This window comes from Pinus tabuliformis, chromosome 8 (genome assembly GCF_031772625.1).
Source record: "Pinus tabuliformis cultivar Carrire ecotype Pingquan chromosome 8, CPIR1, whole genome shotgun sequence".
Classification (NCBI taxonomy): Eukaryota; Viridiplantae; Streptophyta; class Pinopsida; order Pinales; family Pinaceae; genus Pinus; species Pinus tabuliformis.
In genome coordinates, this window is record NC_142294.1 from 301968416 (window position 1) to 301990106 (window position 21691).

At 38.0% G+C, this 21691-nt stretch overlaps 1 pseudogene; it reads left to right on the plus strand.

Moving 5' to 3' along the window:
• Positions 1 to 2023: 2023 nt before the first annotated feature.
• LOC149235322 (patatin-like protein 2) lies at positions 2024 to 14662 on the plus strand (annotated as a pseudogene).
• The last annotated feature ends 7029 nt before the right edge of the window (positions 14663 to 21691 follow it).

A 21691-nucleotide genomic window follows, 5' to 3' on the forward strand; every position in this document is an offset into this window, starting at 1 on the left:
GGAGTGAAAGTTCCAAATACAATTATGGCCCACTTTTTTATTTATTTTCACTTTTCACATATGACTATCAATATACATTTTCTATTTACGGTCACATTTTACATTGTTTATTTACTGTGTAATGTAAATTCCCAAATACAAATTTTTATCCACCATATGTGTGGTGCAACATTTTAATAATTATATATTAATAATAATCTTTGAACATAAAGAGTGAAAGTTTCATATATATATAATACTTTTTTATTTTATTTTATTGAAACTTCTAAATTTGAAAATTTCTTTTTTCCTAAAGAAAATTAGAAACTTAATAGAAACTTTTAAGATTGAATATTTCTTTTTTCAAAAAAAAAATTAGAAGCTTAAACCCATGGTGCTTGTGAACCTTTATTTGAAATTATATTTTATAAATATTCTCAATTCTTATTGATATTAGAAATAAAATTACATTTAATTTACATATTTTATATTTTCAAATCTTAAGTATTTGTTTTGTTATCTTTTCCCTTCCAACTCATTGTGTTATAATTTTATTTGTTAGGTTTATGTGTTTCTAAATCTTTACTTGAAATTATATATTAAAAATATGCTCGATTTTATAATTAGCATTACATTTATTTTACATATTTTATATTTTCATATATCAAGTTTATAATAATGCTATTTGTTTCGTTATTTTTTATCTTTAGACTCGTTGTAATATCAATTTATTTGTTAGTTTTTTCTTTTATTTTAATTTATTAAAAAAAAATATGTATTAGTGATATAAATTATAATGACATTAAAAAGTTACTAGTAATATTTAAATGTCTTTATGGATGTCTATCTTAAAGATTAAGGAATGTCATAAATTAAGCTATATCTCTTTCTTCATGTTTACATATTCCATGTCACTAATAATATCTAGCATATTGATTTATAGTTATTTTATTTCATTGATAATGTTATATGTTTAACAACTAAAATTCAGTATATGGTTATAGTTTTAGTATCTAATATAATTATCATTTTTGCATATTAATATGTAATTCATGTTATCCTCCTTACTATAATAGATAATGAAAACATGAAGTATAATTAGGAATTCAATATAATCTTGAAATTATTGCAACAATATTTATAAAAGTATTGAAATCTATTATATTATTATCAAAATCTATGATATTATTATATTATTATCTTCACGGTAAAATTCTAAATTTGATTATTACTCATTTATTTTATGACTTTAAAGTCACAGTAAACTCTCTAATAAACTTTGTTCAATTTTATTTCAAGTGATAGCTTAGATAAAATCTCAAGATCAATCCTCTTTCGAATTCACTGTTTTGCCAATTTTTGGTAGTAAACAAGATAAATGAAATTTACACACTAGATTAAATAAAATTTCAGCATCATTTATTTATGGAAAAAGGTTGTTGGAAGAATTGTTTAGATGATTTTAATGGTGGAAATAGATTCACACCATCAAAAACTATAAAGCACCTAAATGAACTACTGTAGTCTCGATTTATAAAAATCCCTACCAAATTTTATAAAAACCTTAATAAAATTTCCATAATTTGCAAGATCAAAATAAACTTATTAAGCTATTACCTTTTAAATTAACTGTTTTGCTAATTTTGCCGATTTTTCATAACAAACTAGATAAATGAAAATATACCCTAAACTTACACGCGAGATTAAATAAGATCTCAGCACCAGTCGCTCTTTTCAATTAACTGTTTTTGCCTGCTTTTCATAAAGAACGAGCTAAATAAGAACGTACCCTAAACATACACGCGAGATTAAAAGTAAAAGGTCAAATCAAAATGAATTGTCCGGCACCATATTTTTCCTTTTATTTTATTTTGATTGATAACCCGGACACGATCTAATTATGAATCATGCCTAGCTGTCGCTCATCATCGCTTGTGGAAACTCTATAAATTCTGCCAGTGCTCTTCTGCACTCAAACATATCGCATTTTAATTCGTTGATTCACTCGACAAACATATTTCTGAATCATCATCTAGCATCACCCATGGCAATTACGTTTGGAGATAAGATCACCATTCTGAGTATTGATGGAGGAGGGGTCCGTGGGATTATCCCTGCAATTATCCTTGAATTCCTCGAGGAAACACTTCAGGTATTGTTTATTCTAATTTATTACACCATTAATAGCCAAGCATACTGTACATTAACTCGGCAAAATTGAGTGTTGGCCATTTTCTCACATGAGCTTGACGGTCTAGACGTTTGTATATGTCACGCCAAATAATAACTTCACAAATTAACTCACATCTTATTCATTCAGGTTGGTCTTTATTATATACATGAGGGAGAGGTTGTTCACTTCATCTCCCTATGACTATTCATATTTTTTATTATTTATTTACATTAATTACATTCACCCAATCTTGATGATTAGGTGTCAACATTCCCCCTCTTAATTTGAAGGGATGTTGGTGAGTCCAAGCATCATTTTTAATTGTTCAAGCTTTTCTCTTCCAAGCGCTTTGGTGAAGATGTCTGCAATTTGCTCATTAGTGGAACAATGACAGAGATGGATTGTTTTGGCCTCAACATGATGTCGAATCAGATGATATCTAGTATTGATGTACATTGTTCGATCATGGAATTTAGGGTTCTTGGCCAAGTTTATTGCAGAGGTTTTGTCAATCATGAGTGGAGTTCACTGTACTTGTTTTACCTGCAAATCTTCAAGAATTTTCTTGAGCCACACAATTTCTTTTGTTTCTTTAGCTGCTGCCACGTATTCTACTTCTATTGTGGAATCTGTTGGAACTGATTGTTTGCATTATCTCCAGGAGACAAGTCGTGATCCAAGACTCATAGCATATCCTGAAGTAGATACCCCAGTTTCTTTGTCTCCATCGAAGTCTGAATCAGAGTATCCAATCAAACTGAAGTCATCCACTTGTGTATACTTGATCCCAAAGTCTTGAGTTTCCTTCAAGTACCTTAGAACTCTTTTTGCAGCAAACCAATGTCCCTCACAAGGCTTTCAAATAAACCTAGAGAGGATTCCAACAACAAATGAAATGTCTGGTCTCGTAGTAGTTAGGTAGTTAAGACTTCCTACAAGCTGTCTATACTTCGTTGCATCTTCAAATTATTTTCCTTCAATAGATGTGAGCTTTAAGTTTTGTTCCAGTGGAGTAGTAAGAGGATTGCATTCTGTCATGCCAATCCTGTTCAACAGATCTCCAATGTACTTCTTTTGATAAAGACATATGGACTTTGGATGTTGAGTTAGTTCAATACCAAGATAGTAATGAACATAGCGCAAATCAGTCATTTCAAAACTTTTCTCCAATTCCTTCTTTATGGATGCAATTTAGCTTTCATTGTTCCCTGTCATCAAAAGATCATCTACATATACCACAAGATATAAAATTGTTTTTCGAACTTTCTTGACAAATAAAGTTGCATCATCAAGATCATAATGTTTGAAATTGAGTTTCAAAAGATGCTTAGTTAGTTTTTCATACCAAGCTCACGGTGCTTGTTTAAGGCCATACAAGGACTTCACAAGTTTGCATACTTTATGTTCACGTCCTTTCACAGCAAATCCTTTAGGTTGGGATATAAAAACATTCTTTTTTAGATCTCCATTCAAGAAAACAATTTTTACATCCATTTGATGGACTTTTCAACCATTCTGAGCTGCTAGGGCAAAGAGTGTCGAGATGGTAGCCCATTTTGCTGTGGGGGAAAAAGTATCCTCATAATCGACCCCTTTCTTCTGTGCAAAACCTTTTGCCACAAGCTTAGCTTTGTGCTTGTCAAGTGATCCATCAGCTTTATACTTGTTCTTGTAGACCCACTTGCAGCCAATTGGTTTGGTTCCTAATAGAGGATCAACCAGCTTGCAAGTGCCATTCTTTATGAGGACATCATACTCCTTTTGCATCGCTTCTTTCCATTCATCATTAGAACCATATTTTTTGAAGGAAGTTGGTTCAAAATTTGTAGACATGTTCAATTCACAATCATAAGAAACATCCATATCAGCAGGTGAATTAGAATCATCTACATCACCTCGATTTTGCCGGTTTGAATTTCTAGTTTATGTCTTTCCAACCTCATCAGGATGAACACTTTCAAATGTTTTTGTTAGCCACTTTAGGGGACCTTTCTCAGATGGTCCAGGCTTTTCCATTGATTGAGTTGGGACTGAATCAAGCTTGAGTCTCCCAATTCTATCAAACACATCACTTAAAGCATCATCCGTTGTTGGAGTTTCATGCGGGGAGAGAGTTCTTCAGAAGAAGATTCCACATGTTGATCTAGTATAGGAATCCCCCCTTCAAGATGTGGAATCTGATTATCAAATTCTTAAAATGATTTTTCATTTGCGAATCCATCCAAGCGATCAAGTTGTTGCTCAACAACATTGTCAGTTTTGGATGATTAAAAAAAAATTACATCTCTAGATACAACAAACTTTTTATTGACTTCATCATAGAGACGGTATGCTTTGGAGGTGTTTGAATACCCTAGGAATATACACTTACGACTTCTTGCACCAAGTTTGTTTCTATGTACCTTTGGTATCAAGACATAACTGGTGGAACCAAAGACCCCGAGATGCTTTACCGAAGGGACATGCCCATACCACATTTCATATGGAGTCTTGTTTCTAATAGCATTAGATGGACATATATTCATTATATATGCAGCAAATAGAATAACATCAACCCTCTGAAATATCTTCCTCTTCCTCTTCGACCATCTCTTCCTCTAGAAGAATCTTGAGCAGGTTTTTTTTCTTTATGAACAAGACACACAACCTCTTTAGAAGATTCAGGGGTCGTCTTCTTTCCAAAAGCTTTCTCTCTTTCAGCAATTTTTTTCACAAGATAGTCAAAGGTAATATCTTTGATATTTCCATTTGCTTGCAATGACTCAAGATAAGTGGAGTAAGTAGGATAAAGTTTCTTGAGAAAAGCGATAAGAGGAATATCCAATTCAACCTTAGTGGATTTGATATCATGCATTATAGATTTTACTCTGGATGCAAGAGCAAGAGGAACATCATTTTGTAATTCAAGAGTGAAGAGTTTAATCATGAGTTGAACAACTTCAAGTGCAGAATGTGACTCATAGAGTTCTTTCAGCTTTTGAAAGGCTTCGAAAGCAATTGAAAATGGCGAAATATGGCAACTCACCTATTCATTTACAGATGCTGCAATTAATGCATAAGTTTTGTTGTTCTTATTTTCCCAAATGGCAAGCTCTTTGTCTGAGTTAGTATGTTCAGGTTCTTTGTCTCCATCTCCAATGCACACTCCTTTCCACAACTCACTGAAAAGAGGGCGTGTTTTATCATCCTGGACCATTTAGGATAGTTCTCCTTGCCAGTGAGAACTATTTCTACCATGGATATGATTGAATTCATACTGTAACAGAAAAGAAAAACTTCTGCCAAATATAATTTAGCCTAAACATTTTGTGGAAGAGCTCCAATACATAAAAAATGTTCAGCGTATTCAACACTTCATGCCACAGTGCTTTGACCCGTGACCTTGTTTTAAAAAACTCTATTCAACACATGGCATTCAACAATTTTTATATGAAAAAAAAACTTCAACGCATACACAAGTGGGGCAGTGTAAATACAATGTAATACCAGCGTTCAATGTAATACCACTGTTCAATGTAATACACAAGACTATGTATTAAGGCAACATAAATGCAAGAATTGATACCAGCGACCACAGTTCAAAGCACAACCATATATGATACCAGCGTTCTGAGCTGCAAATCTTCAATAGACTTCGATGGCAGTGTTCAATAAATTATTCAAACAGACTTCGATGGTAGCGTTCGAGAATTGTATTAAACTAGACCAGCGTTCAATGGATTATATATGGATGGGGTAGCATTAAAGATAAACAATCATATGTGTATATATGCATTCAATGTAAATATATGGGTGGGGTAGCATTAAAGATAAACAATCATATAGATAAGCAATGGTAATGGCGGTATAGATAAGCAACCATAAGAATGATGTATGCGGGTGTATACCACAACGTATATCACACAGCCTCCAAACACTATTTCCTCCTATGCAGACGCACCAGATAGCTTGGTTGGGAGAGCGTATTCAATCCATGCTCACTGCACCATTAAAATTGATTCGGTTCGCTGGTTAGGATCCGGAACAGCACCAATTTGCTTCTTCAACTCTTCCCCTCGAGCAGTTGTTATAGGAACAGTGCCAGGGTGATCAGCAAAAAATTGTTTGTCATCCCCAAGATCTAGTTTAGTTCCAACGATAACTATTGGAACACCGGGTGCAAAATGCCTCAGCTCAGGCTTTCGGTGTTAGAAATTTGTTCTTCCTATTGCATTTGATGGACCAAAAGGGTTTTCAATCAGGTGATTGTGGGTTCATGCCCCTACCTGGCGTGCCAACTGTTAGGAGGGAATATGGCAGACAATGGCAAAAAATGGTTATGGTAGAGAGCCCAGAGAGCGTAGAAAGGAAAGGAGGGAATATGGCACAGACAATAATTATGGCAGAGAGTCTAGAGAGTGCAGTAGACAGACTCCACAGGGGGCAGTGGACAGACTGCAAGAAAATGGCAGAAGGGAGTTACAACTAATTTTGGGAGCTGGCTCTGATACCATGTCAGGCCAGGTAGTAACTCCACAAATTAACTCACATCTTATTCCTTTAGGTTGGACTTTATTATATATATGAGGGAGAGACTGTTCACTTCATCTCCCAATGAATGTTCATATTTCTTATTATTTATTTACATTAATTACATTCACCCAATCTTGATGATTAGTTTTCAACAGTATATTTGATTATTTCGATGTGATGGCAGGAACGAGCACTGGAGGGTTGGTGACTGCCATGTTATCTGCTCCCAATGAAAACAATCGTCCACTATTTGCTGCAAAAGATATTACTAATTTTTATTTAGAGCACTTACCTTGTATTTTTCCACCGAGGATGTAAGTCTAGTAGTTTATTTTTTTATATAGTTTAGGTAACAAATTAAACAACAATTATGCTCATATGATTTTAATTTTTCCTTCTTAGTTAGGTTGAATTTTTTAGTTAGATATTGATGAGCTTACATTATGGTCATGTTGAAGAATAAGATTGTATAAAGGCAAGGGTGGGGAATTAAACTTATGACTTAATATCTAAGAGTGCAATAAAAATGCATGAATCACTACATAAATCACTCCTAGATCGAGTGAATATTCTCAAAATCTGCCATAAAACATAAAAATTACCTATTTATATATATGAATGAAATTGAAAATAAATTATCGATAACTAGCCTATAACAACAACTATATTGATATGACCTGCAATTAATTTTGAAAATACTTTCCAAACCTGTAATAGAGATATGTGAATAAAATTGAAAATGAATTATTAATAGTTAGTCTAAGATCTGTGAGTCGAATTGAAAATGAATTATTAACAGTTAGTCTGAGATCTGTGAGTCGAATTGAAAATGAGTTATTGATACTCAGTCTAGCAGTAACAAACAATAGCTATGTTGATATGAGATGAACTTAACTTGATCATGGATTTCAGAGATATTTTTAAATTTAAGGAATATAAACAAAGTCAGTTGAAATGTTTGATATTCCTCATGTTAATCAAATTTCAAGATATTCTTATCTTGAGGTCTGTGATCAAAATAAATATAGGCTATGAAGTAAAATAGACTGATCTGTGAGTGAACTTGAAAAATGAGTTATTCACAGTGATATAGTGACATTGGCATGGGATATCACCGGGCCAAAATATTCTGGGGATTACCTCCACAAACTCATGAAAAGATATCTGGCAAATATACGGTTACACCAGACGCTGACAAACGTGGTGATTCCCATATATGACATCAAAGTAGAAGAACCTGCAATCTTCTCAACTTTCGAGACAAGATTTTATGATAATATAAATCTACGGAGCATTCTTTGAAAGGAATAAGATTTCGATTCTCAGTTACATCAATCTGTTATACTAAATCTCTTTCAGGACAAACAAAAAGAGTTGTACGATGTTTGCGTTGGAACGTCAGCAGCTCCAACATATCTTCCCGCTCACTACTTCGAGACAAAAAATTCCACTGGACTTATCCGAAGTTTCAATCTCGTAGATGGGGGAGTTGCAGCTAACAATTCAGTAAGGTTCCTTCTATATATTTTTCTTCGCTATTTGTTAATTGGTCACATGCTGACATTTTTGTAGGCTGGTAGTACCTTTCGTACCAAACATTGTGTAATGCAGTCTTCTCTAAAATTTTGCTGCAGACATTACTTGCGATAAACCAAGTGACAAAACAATTTCTTATATAAAATCAAAATTTTCTATTCCCAGCCACCAAAACTCAGGTGAGTTATAAATAGATACATATCTTTATAAGTTGGATTAATCCAGCTCAGAATTCATTGAAATATTGGTGATTGGTTTCTTAAGGAAGTACTTGATTAGGTAAATTTAGTTGAATTACAAATTTTGGGAATATATTAGAATTTGATGAACAAAAACAAAGTGAATTATTTAATTTCATTAAGGTTTTCCAAATTCAAGAATATTTCCAAATATTTCTAGGTCAGATTCAGGAATATTTCCATATTTCCAAATATTTCTAGCTTAGATTCAGCAATATTTCTAAGTTTTTCCAGATTCAAGAATATTTCCAAATATTTCTAGCTCAGATTCAGGAATATTTCCAAATATTTCTAGCCCAAGGATTAGCTTGAAGTGGTGGTTTATATCAAGCCTGATATTATTTATTTCTAGCTCGGATTCCAGAATATTTCCGGATATTTCCAGCCCAAGGATTAGCTAAAGTGGTTTATATCAAGCCTGAAATTCTTTAATATTATCGTTAGTTTTTGTTGCCGGTTCCCTTGTGCCTGGATTTCTTTGTGCCCCATCCAAGTAATCAGAAGCCATGTTTTATCCGTTTACCAACCACAACCCTCTTGAATTACCTTGAGGTTACGCCTCGTAATTAGTGCTACTGATAGTTTACCTCATTTACCACACTAAATGTGGGATAATACTCCTAGTTTCCTGTGCTTCCATAAGTTAAAAAACCAAAAAGAAAAGAAGAGAGAGAAAAGAAGCAAAAACATTCAGGAAAATAAGCTGAGGAATATTTCCAAAATCTATAATCCACATAAAAATAAGCTTAACTGATCAAGCTGTGTGTTTTAAATAGGACACTAGAAAGTTTCTTGTGCTTTCTCTAGGAACTGGACAGAAAACAACTAGTTACACTGTTGTTGAGGCTGCAAAATGGGGACTACTTGGATGGTTATATAACGATGGTAAAACACGCATAATTGACATGTTTAGAGAGTCAAGTGTAGATATGGTGGACATTCATGCCCATGTCCTGTTTCAAGCCTTTAAATCAACACAGTACTATCTAAGAGTCCAGGTCTTTTCCTACTCATAAAAATATTTTACTAGAATGTCTATTTACATATTAGACTACGCTTCTGTATTTTTTCTGTTCTGTCCATACTGAATAGCTCTAACAAATTGGATAACTGGGCTCAGGCCAAGCTTTCAGGAGATGTAATCTCAACGGATCTGTCAATGGAGAAGAATCTGTATGACCTTGTACATATAGGCAAAGAGCTTTTGGATGGTCCAGTTTCAAGAATGAATATAGAAACCGGCGTTTTTGAGTCACTGCTAGATGAAGGCATGGACAGGGATGCATTGACGGGGTAAAAATAATGATTACATTCAATCAGAAAAGCCAGCCAGAGTGTTAGAGAAAATGGCTGATAGTTTAGAATATATTTAATATTTGTGGAGGTTTGCCGTTACACCAAAACCCGCAGGTGTTGGTAAACATTACAAGCCAGTAACTAGGATACCCAGGGTGGAAATTACGGATTCTATAGAGGTGCGGTGATTCTTCCAACAGCCCCCCTCAAACGCAACTTGGGGGAATCGAACCTGGGTCCAAGCTCTGATACCCCCCCTGAACACCACTATGGGGAAAAATAGAAAATGGGCCCTGGCAACTAAGGCCAAAGGTCACCCAAAATACAGTGCAACTTGTACTAAAATTGAGGAAAGAGGGAAAACCTCGTGGGAAAAACCCCCCCTCAAAATACAATGTAATCAAAAGAGAAGAGGAAGAAAAATACAGTTGCTAAGCAATCGTGTCCTTCACTCCAAGACGATCACGCAAAGAGCGAAACTTTTGCTCAGTGAATATCTTGGTGAAGATGTCTGCAGTCTGTTCTGCTGAAGGACAGAACTGCAAATCAATGACCCGATCATGTACTAAGTCTCTGATGTAGTGCATATGGATCTCTATGTGCTTCGTCCGCTGCCGCTGTACTGGATCCCTGCAAAATTTGAGAGTGCTCTGGTTGTCACACCAGATGACAATGGGCTGGTGGAACTGGACGCCCAACTCAGTGAGGAAGTGTTGTAGCCACAGAGCCTGAATGGTGATGTTGACTACTCCTCGGTACTCAGCCTCAGCTGAAGAGAGAGCAATAGCAGCCCGCTTCTTGCTCGACCAACAAATAGGGCCAGATCCTAGACTGAGTGAATATCCGGAGGTGGACTTGCGATCAATGTTGTCTCCCGCCCAATCAGAATCTGTGAAGCCAAGGAGATTCAATGAAGTGCCTGCTGCATAGTGAATCCCGAAGGTGATGGTGCCCTGCACATATCGGAGGATGCGCTTGGCAGCATTCCAGTGTAGCTCATGCGGCTCCTGCATGTATCTGGAAACTGCCCCTACTGCATATGAGAGATCTGGTCTGGAGTGGGTGAGGTACAATAAGCTCCCCACTAGCTGTCGGTAGAGAGTGCTGTCAACTAATGGAGTGTCACCTCCATCCTCAAGGCGAACCCCAGACAGAAAAGGAGTCGGTGCTGGCTTGCAGTCAGTCATGCGAAATCTCTCGAGGAGATCCCGTGCATACTTAGCCTGAGAGAGTTTGATGCCTGTGGCATTCTGGCTGATCTCAAGACCAAGAAAGAAGTGTAATGGACCCATGTCCGTCATGAAGAACCTATCATGCAAGGCCCTCTTGACTGTAGCAATGGCTGAAGCCGAGCTGCCAGTGATTAGGAGATCATCTACATACAAAACTAAGATAAGAAGGGAATCATGTGTCCTAAGCATGTAAACATTCGAATCAGACTTACATATTTCAAAGTTTTGTGATAAGAGAAAAGAATCCATCTTCGCGTACCAAGCTCTCGGGGCTTGCTTAAGGCCGTAGAGAGATTTCTTCAGTCTACAGACCAAAGATGAATCCTGAATGAAACCATGTGGCTGCTCCATGTAGATCTCCTCAGATAGGTCTCCGTGAAGAAAGGCATTCTTCACATCCATCTGATGTACTTCCCACTGCTGGGCAGCCGCAATGGCAAGTGTAAGGCGTATGGAATCCATCTTTGCTACTGGAGCAAAGGTCTCGTCATAATCAATGCCATGCACTTGTTGGAAGCCTTTGGCTACTAGCCTTGCTTTCCGTCTGGTGATTTGCCCATCTGCAGCACTCTTGGTCTTGTAGACCCATTTGCATCGGACAAGTTTCCTTCCTGAAGGAAGGGGGACCAGATCCCAAGTCTGGTTCTCGAGGAGGGAGTTATACTCCTCCTCCATGGCGGACTCCCAAGATGGATGCCCAGCAGCCTCAGCATAAGACTGTGGATCAGAAGACTGAACCAAATGACAATGCCAGGAGGGCGATGGTTCAGTGGCAGTGAGGACAAGAGGAGGCTCAATAAACTCTGAGCTAGTCCTCTGTAGATCAGAATTATCCCCCACAAGACCATTTCTAGTAGCTGGTTGGTCTTGTGCATATATCTCACGTAAGCTCCTTGTTCTCTGATTTATGACAGGGGAATATGATTCACTGTTGGAAGCCCGATCTGGGCTTGGATGTGGATCATCATTTGCATGCACTAGATTTGTATCTGAAGACTCTGTCTTTGCATCTGCATGCTCTTCCTCGGCATCTGCATGATCTGTATCGGCATATGAATGCACTGAGTCATCATCTCGGACATGAGGTAGATAAAAAGTGTCTGCATACGGCGCTTGAGGTGCATGTGAGAGACTTTCCTCAAATTTGACACTTCGCTCAACGATGAGCTTGTCCATAGAGGGAATCAGGAGTCGATATCCCTTCACACCATCAGGGTATCCAACAAATATGCACTCAATGCTCTGTGGATCAAGAGCTTTCCTCTTTTCAGAGGGGATCCGGGCCCATGCTCGAGAGCCGAAAACACGGAGGTGAGTGACCTCTGGTTTAGTGCCGCTCCAAGCCTCAAAGGGGGTCTGGTCCTTGACAGACCTATGAGGAGATCTGTTCTGGATGTAGTTAGCACAATTAAGTGCTTCGGCCCAAAGCTTATGAGGCAGTGACTTGGCATGCAACATGCAGGAAGCCATCTCTTTGAGAGATCGATTCTTTCTCTCAGCAACTCCGTTCTGCTGCGGAGTGTATGGAACTGTATACTGCAACTGTATGTCGGACTGAAGGCAAAGGTTCTGAAGTGCTATGTTAACATATTCCCCCCCATTATCTGTACGGAGGGCTTTGATCTTTCTCTCTGACTGTGTCTCAGCTAGTGCTTTGAAATCTTCAAAGTGCTAAAAAACTTCAGATTTGTTCCTGAGAAGATACACCCAAGTATACCGTGAGAAATCATCAATAAATGTAAGCACATACCTTGCTTTGTTGATGGAAGGATGAGGAAAAGGCCCCATGAGATCACTATGGATCAGATCTAGAGGAGAGGATGCTCTGTGAGTCTTGCCGGTGTCAAACGTTTCTCTGGGATGTTTGCCAAGAACACACCCTTCACAAACTCCTTTGGAGAAATTGATATTTGGCAAGCCTTCCACCATCTCATTCTTGCTTAGCTGCTGCATATACCTGTAATTTAAGTGATCAAACCTCTCGTGCCAAAGCCTACTACTATCATCAGCATGTGTAAGCAATAAGGAGGATTTAGATTCAATAAATTCAGAAAATGTATATAGTTTGGCTCCATTGTTTACCTCACCAGTTGCAATTTTGGCATTGCTATGTAGATCATATATGTTCACTGCATCTGGAGTGAATTCCACTCTCTTTCCGGTGCCAAAATGAGTGATCTGATAAACTGAAAGCAGGTTTACCAAAAGTTTTGGAACATGAAGCAAATCTTCAAAGCTTCCATGTAAAAGTTCCACTCTACCTTTTCCGGTGACCTCAATAGGTGAGTCATCTCCCATGAGGATGGGAGGTCCTTTGCATGCATCCAAAGAGGAATAGACTTCCTTTGCAGCAGCCATATGATGTGATGCACCAGAATCTATAATCCATGCATCAGGAGAAGAATTAATTGCAACTAAAACATGAAAATTGTTACCTTTCCCGTGTGGCGGATCCTCAGTTTTCTTCTTGGCTCCCTGAGGGATGTGGTCCCCAAGGTTGTGCTTCTGAAGGATTTCTGCCATTTGGTCAATTTGTTTCTTCATGCAAGAGGATTCTGGATGGAATCCTCTTTGACAGTAGGTGGATCTGTTTCCTTTCTTCCCTTTCTCATTTCTCGAGCCGGAAGAGTCATTGAAGGGCTTGGTGTACCCTTCCTTCTTTGGATGGGAATGTGCTTTTCCTTTGTGTTTTTGCTACTGATTTTTATGATTTGAATCAGATCTATGATTTTTATTGTGGCTGCCATCATGCACAGCAAGTGCATATGCTTTTGGAGGTTTGATTTTCCCCATGCCAATGAGTTTATCTTGCTCAAAAATGAGAGACTCCATAAATTCTTTGAGAGAAGGCATAGTGTAGGATTTACCTGTTGCGAGCCTTACTGAATGAAATGTAGACACAAAGACGGAGTATTCCGGTCCGAGCTTTGACATAATAGAGAGAACTTGGCGACTCTCCTCCTTGGATTTGTCAATTCCACAACCCTTGAGTTGCAGCAATAAATCATTATATTTGGTGAAGAAATCTTGAATTCTGTCATAGTTCCGTGGATCCAATGATAGCAGCTCCACTTCAAGCAGATGTCCTTTCATCTCATCCTGTTTCCCATAGAGCTCTTCAACCTTTTTCCAAATCTCATTGGGAGTATTGCAGGCAGATAGATGAAACTACAACTCTGGAGAGATGCACATGCATATGGATCCGTGGGCCTCATCCATACGGTTGAGGTACTTGGATTTCTTTATGGCTGAAGTGGGTTCCACTTCTGTAGCCATGGTAATCCTGTACAACCCTTTATGATGAAGGTATCGAGCCATTTGGTCCTTCCATTCATGATAGTTGTACGGTGTTAGGATCGATGCTTTGGGAAACTCCATTTTTCTGTCAATCTTCGATCTCCAAGCTGTAATACTTGCAAAATAAAGTACTGGTGCGCCTTTTATCTAGCAACCTGTGGGCTCTGATACCATGTGGAGGTTTGCCGTTACACCAAAACCCGCAGGTGTTGGTAAACATTACAAGCTAGTAACTAGGATCCCCAGGGTGGAAATTACGGATTCTATAGAGGTGCGGTGATTCTTCCAACAATATTGACGTTAATCTGATTTGAAGCGTGGTACTAGAAAAACAATTTGGCAGGTTTGTGAGGGCGCTGTCAGATGAGAGAAAATTGCCTCAATCATCCTCAACATAGCATGCTCTACACATTTTCGGTTGTGAATAAAGCTGGAGGATGGTCTTCTTTTGGTGTAGCAGCTATTGCTAGTTTTCATGGTTTATATTGATGTAATGTGGTGTGATATGGGAGAACTGGACTAAGCATAGTATCTGTCTATTATTTGAACGTTTAGAGTAGATATCATGTCGTGTGATAAAAATGTAATATGGTAGCATATTTTATTTGAATATCTAGAGTAGATATAGTGTGGTGTGATAGACAGTAATGTTGAAACAGGGTATCTGGAATCAAGGGTTGACTGTAGGGTCAGAGTTTCAAAAGATATAACAGTTTGTTAATACAGTTTTAATGCAGATTTATGTGATGTAATTTTGGTAATCTAATTAACCTGTAAAAGGGAAAAATCAAAAGTTTGTTGGAACATCGATATTGGATACTACAGTATTAATGTAATTTTGTGGACTAAAATGGACTGCAATAGCCTAAGCAAAATACACATTATAGGGAACAAAACAACCAAGTGATTATAATATACATTATATGTAACAAAATATCAAAGTGATTCTACATTGAAATCCACATCAGTAGTTAGGTACACAAATAGTGATAATAATGTCATGGATTTTAAAATGTACATGCAGACAAGCAATTGCATTCAAAAGACTGCATTTTTATTCAATAAATCTCAGTTTCGCTGTTGGTGCGTAGATAGGAACAACGTTGCATATTCTACATCTGTAGGTACATATTCAGATTCTATTGAAATAATTTTTTTTTTCAATACGGAAAAAATGCAATACCTTTTTATAAATAAAAAGAGAGTACTTTCTCTAATGTTTTCCATACATTGTCTCTTCGATATATTGTTTGTGATGGTGTATATTTCCCTATACGTTTTATACAATTTTTTCACTAAATTGTCATACAAAACTCTCTATATGGAAATATAATTATAATTTTAAATATAGAAGATTAATTAAAACTATTTTTCATTTTAATAAAGTATAATTTATATATATAGATATATATATATATATAAAGGGGATAGGGTCATGTAACTTTACAATTGATTTTAGTCATAGTAGTATTTTTATCATAGTAAATTGTCTCCCAGGGATTAGACGAGTTTATGCTAAAAAAACTTTATAGCTATAGATTCTCGAGTAAGACTCTAGCAATATAATACAATTAAAAAAAATCATATTATATAAGGGAAAATACTGAATTAGTCGCAAAAGAAAAAAAAACTATGAGGTCTGAGAGAAATCACCCAACATTGCATCGACCCTCATTTGGACCCCTTGGGCGACGAGTTCTTTTACTGCTAGGGAGAGAAGCACTAGGGGAATGAAGTCCATTTGAGTTGCTCATTGTTAATGACGATGAGACCACCAGAGCAACAGCCCAATGCATAAGGAGGATAATTTCCTCCTTTAAATCATCCAATCTGTCCTTCGTTTCCATGTAGAGAGTGAGAACCTTTGCCTCCATGAAAAGATGGAAGGAGCTTTGATGTCACTCTACCATGTCCTCAAGCGTATTAAGTGAGACCAACGACACTTGAGAGGCACTTAAAATCTTATCGATCACAACTTGTATCTCCTCATAGTCCTAGGGGTTTTCTGTCCTGAGATGAAAACAAATTCTGACAATGGAACAAACCCAAGAGTGATAGTTGAAACAATCAGGAGCATCAACCAAAATCCAATGACCAAGATGGAAGACTGGAGACATTGATATATAGAAATGGTGTAGATTGTGACATGAGCCAACTTACATTGAAAATAATCAAATCCTCATTGTTGAGCCACTAATATAGGGGAGTGTTGATAGTGTTGGACCCGCCAACATTCAGGGGATCTTCCCGGTATGAAGTCCCAACTAGACCTCACACAATTTCGTGTAGGAGTCTCACCCGTTATGATGGCCCAGTTGCCATTATCTTAAAGATATGCCTTAGTTCTTTCTTGTCAACACATGAGAGTGGTATACTTAGTTTTCAAACAACGAGGTTCATGTGCCTGATGAGTGCTTAGTGTAACTTGTGTCTAAGTTCTTTCACTGCAGAGGGAGAGGGTGAGAGTGAGTCTTAAGTTTAAAGGGAATAGTCCCAACTTAGTTAGAGACACACAACACAACATGACATGCACATCTTCTGGTGGACTAGTCCACACAGATGCGGCAGTCACGAACACAAAGTGAATAGATAACACATACAACACCTTACGGAGTAGTCCTCACAAGTATGATGGTTGTTAAAACAAGTTTACAAGAATGAATATGTCTAGTGTCTGATTGAGTAGTCCACAAGGGTGATAGATCGATAACAAATGAGACAACACATTTCCAACAACATATGCACTGAAACAACTGAAATAGTTCAACTATCTTAGTACAAGTTAAAACAACATGCATTACAAGTGTCCAAAGAATAGTTTTACAAATGACTACAATACATGTGTGAAAACGTGTTGTCCTATTAACAGGGTTCTGAATTAAGAGAAAGTTCCAAGACAAATCATTACACCATACATAACTAACCTCGATAGCGGGGCGTTGGAGCCACTACTCACTCCTCAAAGAAAATACTACATACTTTTAAGGCTATTTGGGAGGAGCCAAGGTGAAAATTCTTTTACATGAACAAATGAGGGGTATATATAGCCAAGGGTGAGCTTGACCATTGTAACTCTTCGACATCCCTCATGAATGTTTGACTTACATCGATCTTCAACTTTGTATGTGGGTCTCTTGGACTTCCATGTTACATTACATTGATATAGAAGTATGGCCCACACTAGTGATGTGGCCGAGACGATTCATGACATGAGTTGATGTGACACTGTTGGTATGTTCATACTGATGGTAGTGTGCATGTCAAGCAGTTGTGCTGATGAGTGATGAGTGTGCTCTTGGTGTATCATAGCTTCACCTCTGCATGACAAGTTGTGCAAAGTCTTCGATGGTCTTAGTGTTCACTTGATGTTCCATGTGCATGTATCCCCTTTGCTGGTACTTGCTTCATGTGTTCATCCATTCACGAACAAGTCTCCTAGCATGTGTTCCTCATTCATCATGTTCGTTGTCGTGCCATGTGTCATCCATGTACCTACCTTTGCAATCACTCATGATGAGATGACATCAAATCAAGAAATCCCCTAGTCTACCATGATGCATCATCTTTTGTTTTCAGGTGCAAGTGACCAGAAGAGAGGACAAGGCTTTGAAACTACAGAGAGCACATTTCAGGTCAAGATACGAAGCTCCAGGGAATTCTCAGGAAAAACAGCGGAGATGTCACTAAGAGGCTTGGTTGAGTAGTCTCGAACAATAGTGACATCTGCAAGATCTGCCTCAACTAGGAGGAAAAACTGCACAATTATTTTGGGGAAGGCAGTGCAGACAACAAGAGGCACTACTAATGAAAACTATGTAGATTTCAAGAGGAGGTCGGGATTCGACTGCAGGAGCTTGCTCGCTAGAACTGCATAGATCTGGGAGGAAGTCATGCAAGACATGTCTGCCCAATTTCCAGGCTGAGTGGGGTGTTGGGCAGCAGGGGGATTGTCCATGAAAACTGTGTAATTTTCAGGAGGAATGGCAAGCAGGCTGGCAGGGGGACTGACTGACAAAACTACTTAATTTCTAGAGATATTGAAGTGACAGGAAATAGTTTCTTGTCCCTCATTTTTGCGCAATTTCTTTAGTCAGTGCAGGCAAGTAGACTAGTAGCTTTTGCATAATTTTGGGAATGAGTGCAACCCTTGGTCACTTCACAGTCAAATTCTATGGTTGACTAGTGGGAGGCTTGATAGAGAGGGTGGCGGGAAGCGCATACTAAGATAGCTTATTGGGAAAATTCTGTGTTTTTATGGGTGATATTCAGCCAGGCTGACTATAGGATTTTGAAGTACAAATTGCTTATAGGGTAACCTCAAGCTCTAGGCAGTTCTGAGCAACAGTGCTTGTCACTAAGGGATGAGACTGTGTAGTGCAACTCAATGGAGGTCCGACTAATGGAGGGTGGTCTGGTCGATAGATCTTTGGCAAAATGGTTAAGTGTGTGAGTGTGTGAACTCGTGTATACATGACCTTGAAAACACACACTCAACATGACTCAACGACAAGACACCTCAAACCAACAAGACAACATATGCTCAGTGTGAATAAGTAAGGGTGAGAGAAACAAGTGTGACACTTGAGTTAGATCATTGAACGATCGTGTCGACACTTGCGCGACATTGTATACAACTTTGTGTGTGAGTGTGACATATGCTTACATAGCGAACACAACTCGTACACACAAAGATAGACCTTCAACATAGCTAGAACAAGACTGCAAGCATGGCATTGGAGCCAACATGCTAAAAGACGACCAATGAATAGTCATGCAAAGAGCGTGTAAGGACTTAGCATGAGCTCATGGGATGAGCTCGATTGTTTGCAATCATCAAGGAAAAACCAAGGAAGGCTTTGAAATTGGATGCATGCCAAAATTTTGGAGGGTGTCACACCTACTACAATACTTGGCGACACACTGGTTGAATACCTGCTTCTGTGTTTTGGTTTATTAATAACATAGGGCCTTTGTCTATTAGGGAGTATTGAATCATTGTGCGGGTTACTTTGGTTTTCCCACTTACCCCATGGACATACATGGTTCACCTTTTGCCAAGTTAGTCAAACAAAATAACAATTTTTAGCTTGATCATAGTGTTTCAAAATTAGGAACAATAGTTTGGCTGGGGAGTTTAAAATTTTCAAAGTATAAGTTTTCATCTCTGGTGTTTCTCCACTGTTAGCAGGCCTAGACAGTACCCTGGCGGAGTCACACATGAACACATGCATTGCTCCATTTACAGTGAGATTGGTCAATACCCTGGTAGATTTGCATGCTTCATCTCTCTACGCAAGAAGCCTTTCTCTTCTTTTGCCTTTGTATTTTTTCAGAAGATGACTGTGTATAGGCACTTATTTATTTTCGGCGCAGAAGAACGATCCTAACTTATTCATAGCAAAAGAGGTTGTTCCTTTAGAGAAGCATGTAATATCTATGATTTAGGTTTTCTCGTTTGGATTTTTCCCTTCTCTGTTTCTACAAGATGGATGAGCTTGAACACACCAAGTAGAAGATTGAGTACAGGCATGGCGTTTTCAAGTGTGGACACATTTCATTGTTGGACATGAGATTCGCTTACAAACGACTCATATTTTCTGTGAAGACTTCATCAGCTGAAGGTTACAACCAAGCATAAAGAAGCCAAACATAGGACTGGCCAAGTGTTGCAACATCATAAGACTCTTTGGATGTCAGCCACATACTCATTCAAAAGCAAAAACTCAATGGAGGGAAGCACGTATTGGAAAAACAAAAAATAACATGATACTAAGCAAACAAATCAAAACGAAGAAAAAATAGCAATGCATAGTGAAAATATAACAAGCAGTAAACAAACTATGTAAATAGGGTGGGGCGCGGCCGTGACTTACTGAAAGTAATGCTTTAAATCTTGGTCATTGATAGCAAGGTTGTCAATCCTCTTGTCAAGTGATGGCATATAGAATGTGTGTGGGACAAGATTTTCTTAAAACTTATATGGACCAACCAACAGGGATTGGAACTTCGTATGTTTGCCTCTATCTTCATGGGGTTTGTCCCATTTCAAGACTAAGTCACCCACATCGAATTTAGCATTCCCTGCAAACTTTTTGTTGAACCATATCTTGATATGGTTCTGGAGGAGCGCAGATTTTTCTTTTACTTTTATCCTTTCTTCGTGCAACTTGTGAAGTATATCCATCCTATGTTGAACTAGCAGATAAGGCTTGCCTTGGGATTCTTGGGAAAATTGGAGAGTAAGAAAGTAGATGTTTGGTGAGAGGATGGCTTCTTTACCATAAACTAGGAAGTATGGCAAAGTGTTTAGAGAGGGTTTGGGTGTTACGCAGTCAGCCCATAAAGCACTCGTCAAAGTAGAGTTTCAGTTTCATTATTCAAAGTAAATTGTCTTCTTGAGAATGCAGATAAGGCTTTTACTTGTAGATTCAGTGAGGCCATATCCCTACAGGTAGTAGTTATCTGTGTTTAAGCACGATACCCTATTGCAATGCAAAATAATAAAGATTTAAAGACAAAAATTAAGTTGTGTTGTAAAAAAAAAGTGATACCGGAAAGCCAAATCATGACATGATGTTCTGTTAAAGGAAGTTGATGACTTCCTAGTCATTCACTTGCTTAAGCGGAACTACTTATGTCCAATGCATGAAGTAAGTTTTAGCTGTCAAGATGTAGTGGTGTTGTTTTAACGAATTTGTGAATATTTTTCCAATGATGTCTAGGTCCCACTATTGAAATGGTTCAGTCACTGTAATAGGGTGCAATGGGGTTGTTGGCCTTCTTGTTTTGTCAGTGCATTGCTCAAAGACCGGGCACTTGCGAGCATAGGCATGTGCATATTTGAATAATATGGGCCAGTCAAAACTAGATCGCATGACTTTGTGCACAGTGGTGTTTCTTGCGAAGTGGCCCACGACTGGTCCATCATGCACATCATGCAAGACCTTCTCTGAATCATGTACCTCTAGGCACCTAAGAAAAATTTCGTTGTTGTGCTTTCTGTAAAGCACTCCATGCACCAACTAATAAGGTAATGCTTTTAGGTGAAGTGCCCTCTTCTATCTCATGGATAAGTGAGAGGCTATGGTGCCATGCTCAAGGTACTGGCACACATATTCATACCAATAGTTTCCATATGAAGATTTCTCCCAACTAGTGAGCTCTTCTTCTTTCTCTTGGGCATGGGCTACTTTAGATGCGAGTCTACATAGGCCATCACCCTTGACATTGTGAACTGACTTGATGTCAAGATCATAATATTGCAAGCCTGTCATCTAGTTCACATGTCCTTTACCCAGCTCTTGTTGAACAAGCAGTGATTGTACTTCTTGGTGTGGCACAAAGACTATGTAATGGTTCTTCGGCAAGTACGGTCTGAAGTGTTTCACCGCCTTGTAAAATGCATATGCTTGTTTGTTGAAAGCGTG